Below are 14,216 nucleotides of genomic sequence, written 5' to 3'. Positions count from 1 at the left end.
CAGCATAAATTTAAGCCCCTACATGGAATACAAAAGTTAACACATGAGATCATGTATACACTTATGTAAAAACAAAAGGCAAAAAATATATAATATACACTTGAATGATCATGCGATCCGTTTAGGTGACTGTATTAATGTCCCATCTAGCGTTAAGCCCTCCCGGTGAGCGTGTCCCTAATTGGAAAATCCAATAGGCCTCCCTGGTGAGGAGACGTTTGTAAACGTCCCCTCCTCTCACAGGCCTTAGGACACGCTCAATACCCTGGAATGAGAAAGAGGACATGTCACCCAAATGGACCGATCTAAAGTGCTTCGCTACGTTTGACACTTCCAGAGTCAGCCAGCCAGCCCCCCTATAGTGTTCAGCTATACGTTGTCTGAGGTGTCTAGTAGTGCACCCCACATATTGAAGATGGCACGAGGAACACGAGGGCCAACAGCTGCCATCCGTCCCACACCATCCGTGCAGTTCCCGTGGGTGAGTCTATCCGGGCACGTCGGAATTGTTCTGATGGCTTGGCCCTTGGCGTGGAGCTGGACACTGTGGGGTTGCGTCTTGAGGAGCGTGGCTACCCTAGGTGGATGATAGAGAGGGGTAGGAGGCGGGCCATGATGAGAACTAGGGAGGAATTATTGACTTCTGGCTCCCGCAGAGTGCAGCCACGATTCAATAATGATACGACCTTCGTGACCACGTATAGTCTAGAATATCAACAAATTACGCAGATTGTGAAGAAATCCCTTCCCGTGTTACAGGCGGACGAAACTCTGAATCAGATCATTAAGCAGGGAGTTAGATTTGCCAGTAGGAGGGCCCCCACACTTGGGAGCATTTTGTCACCTAGCCTTCTTTCCTCTAGCACGCAAAGACCGTGCTGGCTTACCACCCCTGGCTCTTATAGATGCAATTTTTCAACTTGCCATTATTGTGCTGTCCACACACCCACTCGTTCTATTGTTTCTTTCTGCAATGGTAAAACCTTTCCTATCAAACAATACATGAACTGTGACACGAGGGGCACGATTTACCTTGTCTCGTGTTCCTCGTGCCATCTTCAATATGTGGGGTGCACTACTAGACACCTCAGACAACGTATAGCTGAACACTATAGGGGGGCTGGCTGGCTGACTCTGGAAGTGTCAAACGTAGCGAAGCACTTTAGATCGGTCCATTTGGGTGACATGTCCACTTTCTCATTCCAGGGTATTGAGCGTGTCCTAAGGCCTGTGAGAGGAGGGGACGTTTACAAACGTCTCCTCACCAGGGAGGCCTATTGGATTTTCCAATTAGGGACACGCTCACCGGGAGGGCTTAACGCTAGATGGGACATTAATACAGTCACCTAAACGGATCGCATGATCATTCAAGTGTATATTATATATTTTTTGCCTTTTGTTTTTACATAAGTGTATACATGATCACATGTGTTAACTTTTGTATTCCATGTAGGGGCTTAAATTTATGCTGCTTGATGTCACCTGGTGCATAATCGCATGCATTTGTATTTTTATGCTTTTTATAATGTTTTTATACATTGGATTATCTCAATGTGGGGATTTATTGTGTTTCCCTTTTTTCACTCCTTCCCCCTTCATTGTTTTATATGCACTACTCTTTGTGGGTGGGGTCACTTGAGCATGTGGTATTGGGTGTAACCTCACTCTATTTATGAGTCACCCTTTCTCATTTGCGCCTATGCTATGATTAAGGGCGTGTAACGCCCGAAACATGTCAGCATGTGGTGCTGGTTCTTAGCTTGTATGTGTAACTATTGAATAAAGCTATATTTAATCACTCCATCGCATGAAATAATCTAAATTTAGATTGTATCTGAACCAGTTGCAATCATATCTATAAGAAGTATGCCACAGCGATCAACTATTCTTTAACCTCCTTAGCGGTAATCCCGAGTCAGGCTCGAGACAAAAAAACGCAGCGTAGAGTGCTAATCCCATGCCTGAGTGATTTATATGCAGGAGCTGCTGCAGATCTGTCTGTGGTATGTTTTTTCTTGTTTTTAGGGTCTAAAAGCTTGTGAACAAATTGCATGGCTTTTAGACCCTAAATTTTGAAATAATCATAATGCCAGGGAGGTTAAAGAAACACTCAATTATTCGATCATCCAGAATAATTTGGACCTACCAGCTGCTCTTGTTTTATAGAATATGATCTGAATAACCCGATCAAAAAAATTGAATATTTCATGAAAAACTGTACTGTTAATGGGCACCTATGGCTTTAACCATATGGCCCAACCTTTCATCTATGTTCTGTAAGGATGGTCCCTGTTTCTAGACAAAACCTTTTCATTCCTCAGGTGTCCCTCTTTTAGGAATTATCATAGGTCTGTGTAACTGAGTGTATTATTCAACTATGTCACAGGTTTTACTTAACATGAAACCTCTAAATTATTGCATACATTTATGCAATGTAGTTCTCTAATATCCTTCACAGCCCCCATAACAGTCAGTGTAGCATGGAAGTGTTATTAGCCCAAATAGTTTTGCTCCAAAAGGTTTCCTTTTTTCACCTTTAAAAAATGTGACGTTACTCTTTAGCTGTCATTACTAAATAGATACAGTATATTGCTTGATTAATAACCTCTTGAGGATTGCAGTGTTAAATCCCCCTAAAGACCAGGCCAATTTTCACTAAATTGGCCACTGCAGCTTTAAGGCCAAGCAGGGCCGCACGTCACAGCACACAAGTGATTTCCTGATGGCCCCCCCCCGGTTTTGCCGTCCAACAGTCTCCCAAGTGGCAACCGCAAGAAGGAGATGCGCGCGAAGCCTGCACTCAATCTCCTGCAGTTGCCGGCCCCAGGACTTGACGCCAACTGGCATTAGGCAGTCCTGGGGCTGCCGCCGCGGTCACACCCATTAGTTAGGTAGTGAACCATAATCCACTGAACAGATGTTACTGGCATGTGTTAGGTGTACATCTGATCCATTTATTCTATAGAGAATATCGCTTAGGAGAATTCATGGAGAAGCATGTGGTCAATTTGTAAATCTCTGATTGGCTGATCATGATCACATGATCATGTCCTGTTCTCTGTGGAATATAAGACTGAACGCAGAAGTGAGACATAATAATATGATAGCGACTTGACAATCAAAGACTTTAAATGAAATGAAAAATAAAAGAAAGAAAATATGTCAATCACTTGCTTTTCTATGATTCTCTAGGAGAATTTCTTCTAGCCAAAGAGATCATCTTTAATCAGGAGGTGCAAAAGTGACCAAGTGATTTACCTGCAGTCATAATCATCCAGCTAAAAGTGGCCACACACCGTACAATTGTTCTTCCCCATAGATATTGTAAATGCAATCAGTTTTCTTGATTGCTCTGGTTGAAAAAAATTGGAAACCAATTCACCATACACCAATAAAATTACATTCGATTTCACTTAGTTGAATCATGGATGGACACTTCAACCACTTCACCCCCGAGGGTTTTTTACCCTGAGGCTACTTGCACACCAAGACGTTGCGTTAGGCTGCTACGTTAAGGTCGCATAACGTGCACCTAACACAACGTATGGTGGTGCGGGAGAGGACGGTATAGTGAGCGGCGTTAGGCAGCTCTATCCGTATAAGGTCTCCCAGAGTGGCGCTGATTGGCCGGCGGGACCACGTGATGCGGAGCGAGACACTCCGCATCACGTGGTCCCGCCGGCCAATCAGCGGCCGCCAGTGCAGTGAATATTAAGTAGCCATGTGCGCTAAAAAAACATCTCAATGATTGCCAAGACTTTGGGGAAAATACCTTGTAGACCGACGAGACAAAAGTTGAACTTTTTGGAAGGTGCGTGTCCCGTTACATCTGGCGTAGAAGTAACACAGCATTTCAGCAAAAGAACATCATACCAACAGTAAAATATGGTGGTGGTAGTGTGATGGTCTGGGGTTGTTTTGCTGTTTCAGGACCTGGAAGGCTTGCTGTGATAGATGGAATCATGAATTCTACTGTCTACCAAAAAATCCTGAAGGAGAATGTCCGGCCATTTGTTCGTCAACTCAAGCTGAAGTGATCTTGGGTGCTGCAGCAGGACAATGACCCAAAACACACCAGCAAATCCACCTCTGAATGGCTGAAGAAAAACAAAATGAAGACTTTGGAGTGGCCTAGTCAAAGTCCTGACCTGAATCCTATTGAGATGTTGTGACATGACCTTAAAAAGGCGGTTCATGCTAGAAAACCCTCAAATAAAGCTGAATTACAACAATTCTGCAAAGATGAGTGGGCCAAAATTCCTCCAGAGCGCTGTAAAAGACTCGTTGCAAGTTATCGCAAATGCTTGATTGCAGTTATTGCTGCTAAGGGTGGCCCAACCAGTTATTAGATTCAGGGGGCAATTTCTTTTTCACACAGGGCCATGTAGGTTTTGAGTTTTTTTTTCTCACTAAATAATAAAAACCATTATTTAAAACTGCATTTTGTGTTCAATTATGTTATCTTTGACTAACAGTTAACGTTTTTTTGATGAGCAGAAACATTTAAGTGTGTCAAACATGCAAAAGAATAAGAAATCAGGAAGGGGGCAAATAGTTTTTCACACCACTGTATGTATGGTGTGTGTTTGTAATCTTACTTTTTTTCCCCTAGTTTGCACTACAAACACTGTCCTGATTTACCAGGAAGTGTTCATTTTTTTTTTTTTACATTTTACATTACTTTTACTACTTCCTTTATTATGAATTGACATGGCTCCTGATCTGGGTCATGTTCATTCATTCGAGGTGCTATAATTGGTTCAGGGAACACTTGTTCTGCTTCACTGATCCCAGACCTCCGAGTCCTTACGGGTAGTCGGGTACAAGCAGCATGCGCGTGCATGCACGGTGGTTGGGAGCAACGCATTAAAACGTCCTAGAGCCATTAAGAGGCTCCAGCACAACGTTTTAATGCGGCGGCTTGCCACTACCTGGTTAAGGCTCATTCACCCTAGTCAGTGAGTTGAAATGCATGCAAATGCATCAATAAAAAACATGTAAATGGGCTTGTGAGTTGCTGTGCATTTCCATGCATTTCCACGCACTTCCATGAGTTTTAACTCATGCACTGCACAGCAACTTACTGTTTTAGTATGTATGATAAAATGAAAGTCTATGTACTTTCATGTTTCCTTGTAAAATGCACACTATGTGCAAAACTCACTGCAACTCACATAGTGTGAATGAGCCCTTAAAAAGATTTGAGCAATAATTACATATTTTTTTAAACAAACCTTCCCCGTACAGGAGGGTAATATACAGTATAGTTACTGGTGGATTGAATACTTACTGGTGGATAATAACTACACTGCCATAACCTGTAGAAAACCAAAGATATTGTAACCATACTGTACTTTTTAAATTGCTTTAAAAAGGCACCGTAGTGACATATAGTACAATGTAGTAAATCATTTAGGATACCCACTTTTACATTTATTATTTTGGTTTCAGCACCAGAAACACTTCCTATAGCTATATATATTGCTGTATATTGGTATATAGCCCAGTGATATAACAGCCTAAGCTGTTTAGCTATGAGAACTTCTCCTCTTAGTGCACACTGGGAGGCCAGGTATTATTTCTACTGTCTTTGGAACTTTTAGTAAACCAACATTCCACAGAGATGCACCAGACAGCAGTAAAGATATCACCATCTGACCTGACACCTTGAGAATGTAAGTGAGGGTGAGGAAAGTTTTTACAGTTGGCAAACACTGATTAAATAACATAACATAGTATTGTAAAAACTAAAAAAAAGCAATTTCATTTATTATGCTATATTCAGTACAGTTCCTCTGTAAATAAACAGTGCTGCCCATAATTATTCATACCCCTGGCAAATTTTGACTTAAAGTTACTTTTATTCAACCAGCATGTAATTTTTTTTATGGAAATTACATAGGTGTCTCCCAAAAGATAATAAGATGATGTACAAAAGGCATTTTTGTGGAAAAAAAAACATTTCTCAGTTTTTACTTAAATATGAACAAAAGTGTCCAGTCCACAATTATTCATACCCTACCCACGTCTGTGGGAAAATACAAAGTTCTATATCATTCCAAATAGTCCAAGCTGTTCTAAAGCATCCTAATTACCCTGATTAATTGGGAACAGCTGTTTAAATCAATTCAACAGATAAAAAACAGCAGCTCTCTGCAGCTGGTTTGTGGACAGTCATGGCTAAGACAAAGGAGCTCAGTGAGGACCTGTGGCTGCGCATTGTGGCTGCTCACTAGTCAGGAAAGGGCAACAAGGCCATTTCTAAATGTTTTCCAGTTCCAGTGGCTACAGTGCAAAGTATTATTAAAAAAATACAAAAAAAAAAAAAGATGTTCTGCACTGTGGAAAATCTCAGAGGATGTGGAAGCCAAATGTGACACCTGTGCTGGCCAGGAGGATAGTGAGAGAGGTGATAAAGAATCCAAGGATCACCACCAAGGCAATCATGGTGAATCTGGGCTCTGCTGGTGGCAATGTCTCAAGGCAGACAATCCAACAGACACTGCACACTGCTGAGTTCCACTGATGCAGAACAAGGAGGACACCACTTACTGTATACAGATAAGGCACACAAAAGCTCGCTTGACCTTTGCAAATGCACATCAGGACAAAGAAGAAGACTTCTGGTCTTCTGTAAAAAAACAAAAAAATAATTTTTTTGGTCACCATGATGTTTCCTTCATTTGGTGTAAAAAAGGTGAAGCCTTCAACCCAAAGAACACCATCCCCACTGTTAAACTTGGGGGTAGGAACTTAATGCTTTGGGGTTGTTTTTTCAGCCAATGGACTAGGGAACCTAATCCCAGTAAACAGCACCATGAAAACAGAGTAATGGCCCATACTCACGGGCTCCAGTTGTCGCCGCAACACGCGGCGCGCGCGTGTTGCGGCGACAGGTTGCCCGTGAGTATGAGGCGTTGCACGGGCGCATACCCCGAACCGTCGCTCGTCGCTGATGTCGCCAGGCGATTGGCAACTCCGCCGCAACTGTCGCTGGTCCACGTGAGTATGCGGACTAGCGACAGCAACATAATTGTAAATAGACGGCGCTTCCGGCGAGGGGGAGGAATGTCGGTGACAGCTTCCGTCGCACAGCTGATCCCTCTTCCGCGTGTGTAGGCGGAGGGAGCTGGCGACGAGCTGTCGCCGGCCTGTCGCGCACACGCTCACGTGTGCTGGCGACAGGCCACTTATGTAGCCCATGAGTATGGGCCATTATACATGAGGGTTCTCAACGACAACATCAGGTAGTCTGCAGAGAAACTTGGCCTTGGCAACCAATGGACATTTCAGCATGACTATGTCCCAAAACACACAGCAAAAGTGGTGAAGAAATGGTTAGCAGACAACAACATTAACATTTTGTAGTCCTGACTTGAATCCAATTGAGAATCTGTGGAGGGAGCTAAATATCAAAGTAATGGCAAGAAGAATCTTCAACCTGAAAGATGCAATTATAGGAAGTGTTTGCTGTAATTGCTAATAAAGACTTTTCTATTGATTATTGAGAAGGGTATGAATAATTTTGGACTGGACACTTTTTACTCAAATGTAAACTAAAGCTGAGAAATGTTTTTTTTTTTCCACACTAATTCCTCTTGTACATCGTCTTATTATCTTTGGGGAGACACCTATGTCATTTCCCATCAAAAAATTACTTGCTGGTTGAATAAAAGTAACTTTAAGTCAAAAATTGCCAGGGGTATGAATAATTATGAGCAGCTCTGCATATCCGTAAATAACTATATAAATCAAGTAGATTTTAAACAGTGATTTTTGAAACTTCCACCCTCACAACTCATATGAAAATGCTTACTATGTTACTATTAACAATTGCCTTTCAAGTAACAGACTAATATATTGATAAAACACTAGGTGGCAGCTTAATCCATAGAATAATGGTAGTGAACTTTAAAGTTATTCACAGTCAAGATACCAGAATGTGCCTGACATGAACGTTTTCTACAATCAAAATACTATGTATGAGTGTGCAAAGCATTACATAGTACAGTGACTAACTATAGGGTGGCCATACACCATACAATCTTTTCTTTTTGTTTTAGATCTTTTCAAATCAATCAGTTTTCTTTTTTGGTTGTATTATTTAAAAAATTAAAAACATACAGTGTGACATTATTTTTTTAAAAAGCAACTTTAATTTTCCACCACAGTTTATAGATAATTATAAAAAATTAAGGAAATTATTTTGTTGATTAAAAAAAAAAGACAAAACATTTTTCTATACAATCGTTTGCTTTTGTCGCTATTTTGGTAGAACTGTGTATTACCACCACTGGAATGCACATCTTAAAGGACCACTCCAGCTAAAAAAGTAAGCAGTTAAAAGCTGACAGAACCGACAGGTTTTGGGCCAGTCCATCTCACTGGGGATTCTCAGGGTTTTTCTTTGTTTTCAAAAGCATTTCCTGAATGGCAGTTTAACTGTCAGAACAGTAAGATACCAGACAGCCTCCCTACTTACTTACATACTATTTTTGCAGTTAGATTTAGCAAATGCCGTTCAGTACATGCTTTTGAAAACAAAGCAAACCCTGAGAATGCCCCTTGAGGAGACAGACTAGTCCAAAACCTGTCGGTTCTGTCAGATTTTAAAGTGGTCTGAAAGTCAGCATTTCTACTTTGCTCTAAAAGATTCCTCGCAGCTTGAAAGCTACTATCCCAGAATTTTTTTTAAGCACAGCATCACTGAAATGGTTAAACAAAGCAAGTTGTCTTGTTATTCAGCTTCAAATCTGCATCCAAAACTTAGATAACAGTATCTTTACACACATTGTAACAACATTGGAATGTAAACAAACACAGTGTAACAAGTGAAAAGGAGTTCTCTGTGAAGTTCTCTGTGCTTCAAACACACACAGAGTTCAGAATAGCTCATTAGAAGATGTTAATATATAATAAAAAGCAGTTTGAATAAAATGCAATGACAGCATGTAGGGCACGATAAACTACACTTTGGAAACTTGTAATTTGTAAACAGACAATATTACTTATGCACAAAAGCAAATATGATAACTGTATGAGTAATAAAAAAGGAGGACAACTCATTTTTATTGAATGTTATGTCGGAGTTTCAAACCACTTTAACTGCTGATAAATCTTGTGAGCTTTAAAGTGTAACTGTTGGGCATAAAATAAAAAATCAATTCTTTATTTTTACCTGGTAAACAAGTAATAAGGATGCTAGCCAGGCAATCCAAAAGTTAAAATCACTATTATTTTTCTTGTTGATAAATGATCATTCCCCAGTTTACCTGACTCTTATTTGGTACACACAAAATTTGGTACACAAAAAGGAAGTTGCAGGACATGCTGGGTTGTCCTTTTTTGCTTCTGTACTTCCCCCCAGACTTAACTAAAGCAGCCTGATTGGCTGAAGCCTCTTTCCCTCCTGTTTTTGGCCAATATTTCTCATGCTGAGACAATGCATTTTCTATAGTGTATCCACAGTTGAAATGGGAAATACTAAGAAGGATTTTCTCTTTTTTTTTTACTGTAGAAAAATCACTAAAATCAAAACGTGGACAGTGCAATACATATGTTATGTAAGTAGAGCAAGTATTTATCTACTTATATATGTGTTATTTTTTTTCTGAGATAGTATGGCTGACAGTTCCGTTTAAAAAAAAAAAAATAGTAGCAGAGACTTGGGACAGTTGTCTGAACTTTGCTGCGGCTGTTTTTTTTCGTGACATCAAAATATTATTATTAGTTTTAATATCATATATACTCCATTTGCCAAATCTGCCAAATCTGCTGGGGAGGGTTGTAAAACTTTGATGGGGTCCCCCAATGTTCACACCCTTTTCCTTGCCTACACCTGGTGACCCTCACAGCCTGGGGGGCGGGGCATCTTGCAATGGTCATAAGACAAATGTGGACATCATAATCTTCACACCCTTAACAAGTGTAGCCACAAAAACACCTGATCTGAAGGATGGCCCCCTTTATCGAAGAGTGGGACCCGCTTACAGCTCTGGGCCCCCCTGCGGTCGTTGATGCTTCTCCCCTGTAGTTATGCCCCTGCTGCTGGGGGTGGGAAAAAGGAGATAGAAAGATCTGAGAATCTTGCCCATACGTTTTAAAAATACTGTTTCATGACCAGCATACCTGCCAGGTGTAGAATTGCATGGGGAACAGCAAAATCACCTGGCAAATTAGGGAGGGCTAAAGGTTGCTGTAAAGAATAACTAAAGGAACAAAAAGCCCTCTTGTGTCTGAGCAACGAAGCTCTTCAGATAGGCCACTCCATTTCATTTTACCTTTTATTCTCCTGTATTATGAAAGGAAGACACTGCCAATTAGCTGCAATGTACCTCAGACACAGGCACAAATAAGTATCACTTTTCTAAGCTTACCTAAAGTCATAAGTCTATAGAACAAAGAACTCAGAACAAAGGTCCAAATGACACGTTCATATGCATACTCCCCTGGAAATCCTGCCTCTGACAGCTTGGCTGGCACTGTGAGAAAGCTATCACTGTGTTTCCCTGGTGCTGAATTGCTGGCAATTCATTCTTTGCATTGCCTAAATCTACATGATTTCCCACTCTGCTAAAATCCTCAACCCCTCCTCAAAGCCTATCATAGACATCGAGTAGATGGTGTAAATCAGAGGTGCCCACACCTTTTTGGCTTGTGTGCTACTTTAAAAACTAGCAAGTCAAAATAATTTACCTACAGTGGTGTGAAAAACTATTTGCCCCCTTCCTGATTTCTTATTCTTTTGCATGTTTGTCACACTTAAATGTTTCTGCTCATCAAAAACCGTTAACTATTAGTCAAATATAACATAATTGAACACAAAATGCAGTTTTAAATGATGTTTTTTATTATTTAGTGAGAAAAAAACCTCAAAACCTACATGGCCCTGTGTGAAAAATAAATTGCCCCCTGAACCTAATAACTGGTTGGGCCACCCTTAGCAGCAATAACTGAAATCAAGTGTTTGCGATAACTTGCAACGAGTCTTTTACAGCGCTCTGGAGGAATTTTGGCCCACTCATCTTTGCAGAATTGTTGTAATTCAGCTTTATTTGAGGGTTTTCTAGCATGAACCGCCTTTTTAAGGTCATGCCACAACATCTCAATAGGATTCAGGTCAGGACTTTGACTGGGCCACTCCAAAGTCTTCATTTTGTTTTTCTTCAGCCATTCAGAGGTGGATTTGCTGGTGTGTTTTGGGTCATTGTCCTGCTGCAGCACCCAAGATCGCTTCAGCTTGAGTTGACAGATGCCGGACATTCTCCTTCAGGATTTTTTGGCAGACAGTAGAATTCATGGTTCCATCTATCACAGCATGCCTTCCAGGTCCTGAAGCAGCAAAACAACCCCAGACCATCACACTACCACCACCATATTTTACTGTTGGTATGATGTTCTTCTGCTGAAATGCTGTGTTACTTCTACGCCAGATGTAACGGGACACGCATCTTCCAAAAAGTTCAACTTTTGTCTCGTCGGTCCACTAGGTATTTTCCCAAAAGTCTTGGCAATCATTGAGATGTTTTTTTTAGCAAAATTGAGACGAGCCTTAATGTTCTTTTTGCTTAAAAGTGGTTTGCGCCTTGGATATCTTCCATGCAGGCCGTTTTTGCCCAGTCTCTTTCTTATGGTGGAGTCGTGAACACTGACCTTAATTGAGGCAAGTGAGGCCTGCAGTTCTTTAGATGTTGTCCTAGGGTCTTTTGTGGCCTCTCGGATGAGTTTTCTCTACGCTTTTGGGGTAATTTTGGTTGGCCGGCCACTCCTGGGAAGGTTCATCACTGTTCCTTGTGTATGCCATTTGTGGATAATGGCTCTCATTGTGGTTCGCTGGAGTCCAAAAGCTTTAGAAATGGCTTTATAACGTTTACCAGACTGATAAATTTAAATAACAGTACTTTTGTTCTCATTTGTTCCTCAATTTCTTTGGATCTTGGCATGATGTCTAGCTTTTGAGGTGCTTTTGGTCTACTTCTCTGTGTCAAATTGTTCCAATTTAAGTGATTTCTTGATTGAAACAGGTGTGGCAGTAATCAGGCCTGGGGGTGACTACAGAAATTGAACTCAGGTGTAATAAACCACCTTTAAGTTATTTTTTAACAAGGGGGGGGGGGGCAATCACTTTTTCACACAGGGCCATGTAGATTTGGAGTTTTTTTTCTCACTAAATATTAAAAACCATCATGTAAAACTGCATTTTGTGTTCAGTTAGGTTATCTTTGACTAATAGTTAATGGTTTTTGATGAGCAGAAACATTTAAGTGTGACAAAACATGCAAAAGAATAAGAAATCAGGAAGGGGGCAAATAGTTTTTCACACCACTGTATGTACAATTTTGGAAGCACAATTGTACTGTTTATACTCAAGTATAAGTCTAGAAATGTAGGTCTGATTCACTTCATAAAAGTTTAGGGGTCGACTTATACATGAGTATATGGCAACACTGAGCACAGAGAGTAATGTGTACTAATAGTGACATTCCCATTTGCAGCAATTTACCCAGTGGTAAGTGACACTTTCTTGATAAACGAAATGCCAAGCAATCACAGGTATGAAAGTCCTGGCCACAACAATTAACAACGAAAGGGGCAGGGGGAGGTGGGAGGATACTGGGCTGCAGGAAGGGGAGTGAATAATTGCAGCACTTGGGGGCCTGAAGGAGGTATTGGCTGCACTTAAGTGACAGGAGGGGTTAATGGATGCAATACTGTATGCAGTGAAGTCCCCAAGTGCAGCCATTAACTTTGCTGGGTAGACTTATACTTGAGTTACCATCTCTGCCACTTCCTCCTGCCATGCAGAGTAGCGAGTATCGGGAGAGACTGTAATTTTTTTCCTGTTTCCAGACACTGCTTCACAGCAGAACACTCTCTGCTTCCACTCTCTGGCTCCCATGTACCCTCATGGGGTTTGGGAACCAAGGGGGCCCCATGCTATCATTTTTTCAGGGAGGCCCTAATAAGTCTAGTTACGCCACTGAATATACACTCACCTAATTATTATTTAATAATTATTAGGAACACCTGCTCAATTTTTCATTAATGTAATTATCTAATCAACCAATCACATGGCAGTTGCTTAAATGCATTTAGGGGTCTGATCCTGGTCAAGACAATCTCCTGAACTCCAAACTGAATGTCAGAATGGGAAAGAAAGGTGATTTAAGTAATTTTGAGCGCGGCATGGTTGTTGGTACCAGAGGGGCCAGTCTGAGTATTTCACAATCTGCTCAGTTACTGGGATTTTCACGCACAACCATTTCTAGGGTTTACAAAGAATGTTGTGAAAAGGGAAAAACATCCAGTATGCGGCAGTCCTGTGGGCACAAATGCCTTATAGATGCTAGAGGTCAGAGGAGAATGGGCCGACTGACTCACGCTGATAGAAATAAAGGGAGGGGGGACACCAAGAGCCCAATAGTGTGATATTGTATAGATGATAATTAATAATGAGTAATCTAACAATTTAATACTCACAAACCAGGGTTACCATTAGGCAACCACTGTGAAGGCAGGTGGGGAGATTAACCTGACCCCACTCAGGATTAAAAGTCACTCTCTGTAGATGGGAAGAAGATGGGTACAACCCTCCACCAAGGGTGGACTTAGCAATATGAAGAAGCTTTCCAGAGGCGCCAATAGAATAAAAGTCACTTAAATGAGCTTAAAACCGATGGGGCAGTGGTGGGCAAAAAGGAGCATACAGCTTAACAGCATCAAAACCACACTGAGGCGCTCAGTGTGGTTTTGATGCTGTTAAGCTGTATGCTCCTTTTTGATTTGCCTGATGAAGCGGGATTGAGCCCGTGAAACGCGTTGCCTATTTTTACTGTGGAGTATAAATAAATTGTTGTTTGACTGTTGATGCCACAGTCCTTCCTTTGTTTGCTTTGTCTGCATGGATGGGATAGCCCCTCCACTGCCCCATCGGTTTTACGCTCATTTAAGTGACTTTTATTCTATTGGCGCCTCTAGAAAGCTTCTACATATCACGCTGATAGAAGAGCAACGTTAACTGTAATAACCACTCGTTACAACCGAAGTATGCAGCAAACCATTTGTGAATCCACAACACCCACAACCTTGAGGCGGATGGGCTACAACAGCAGAAGACCCCACCGGGTACCACTGATCTCCACTACAAATAGGAAAAAGAGGCTACAATTTGCACGAGCTCACCAAAATTGGACAGTTGAAGACTGGAAAAATTTTGC

The sequence above is a fragment of the Hyperolius riggenbachi genome, chromosome 5 (genome assembly GCF_040937935.1).
Source record: "Hyperolius riggenbachi isolate aHypRig1 chromosome 5, aHypRig1.pri, whole genome shotgun sequence".
NCBI classification, from domain to species: domain Eukaryota; kingdom Metazoa; phylum Chordata; class Amphibia; order Anura; family Hyperoliidae; genus Hyperolius; species Hyperolius riggenbachi.
This window is presented reverse-complemented; position numbering follows the sequence as displayed.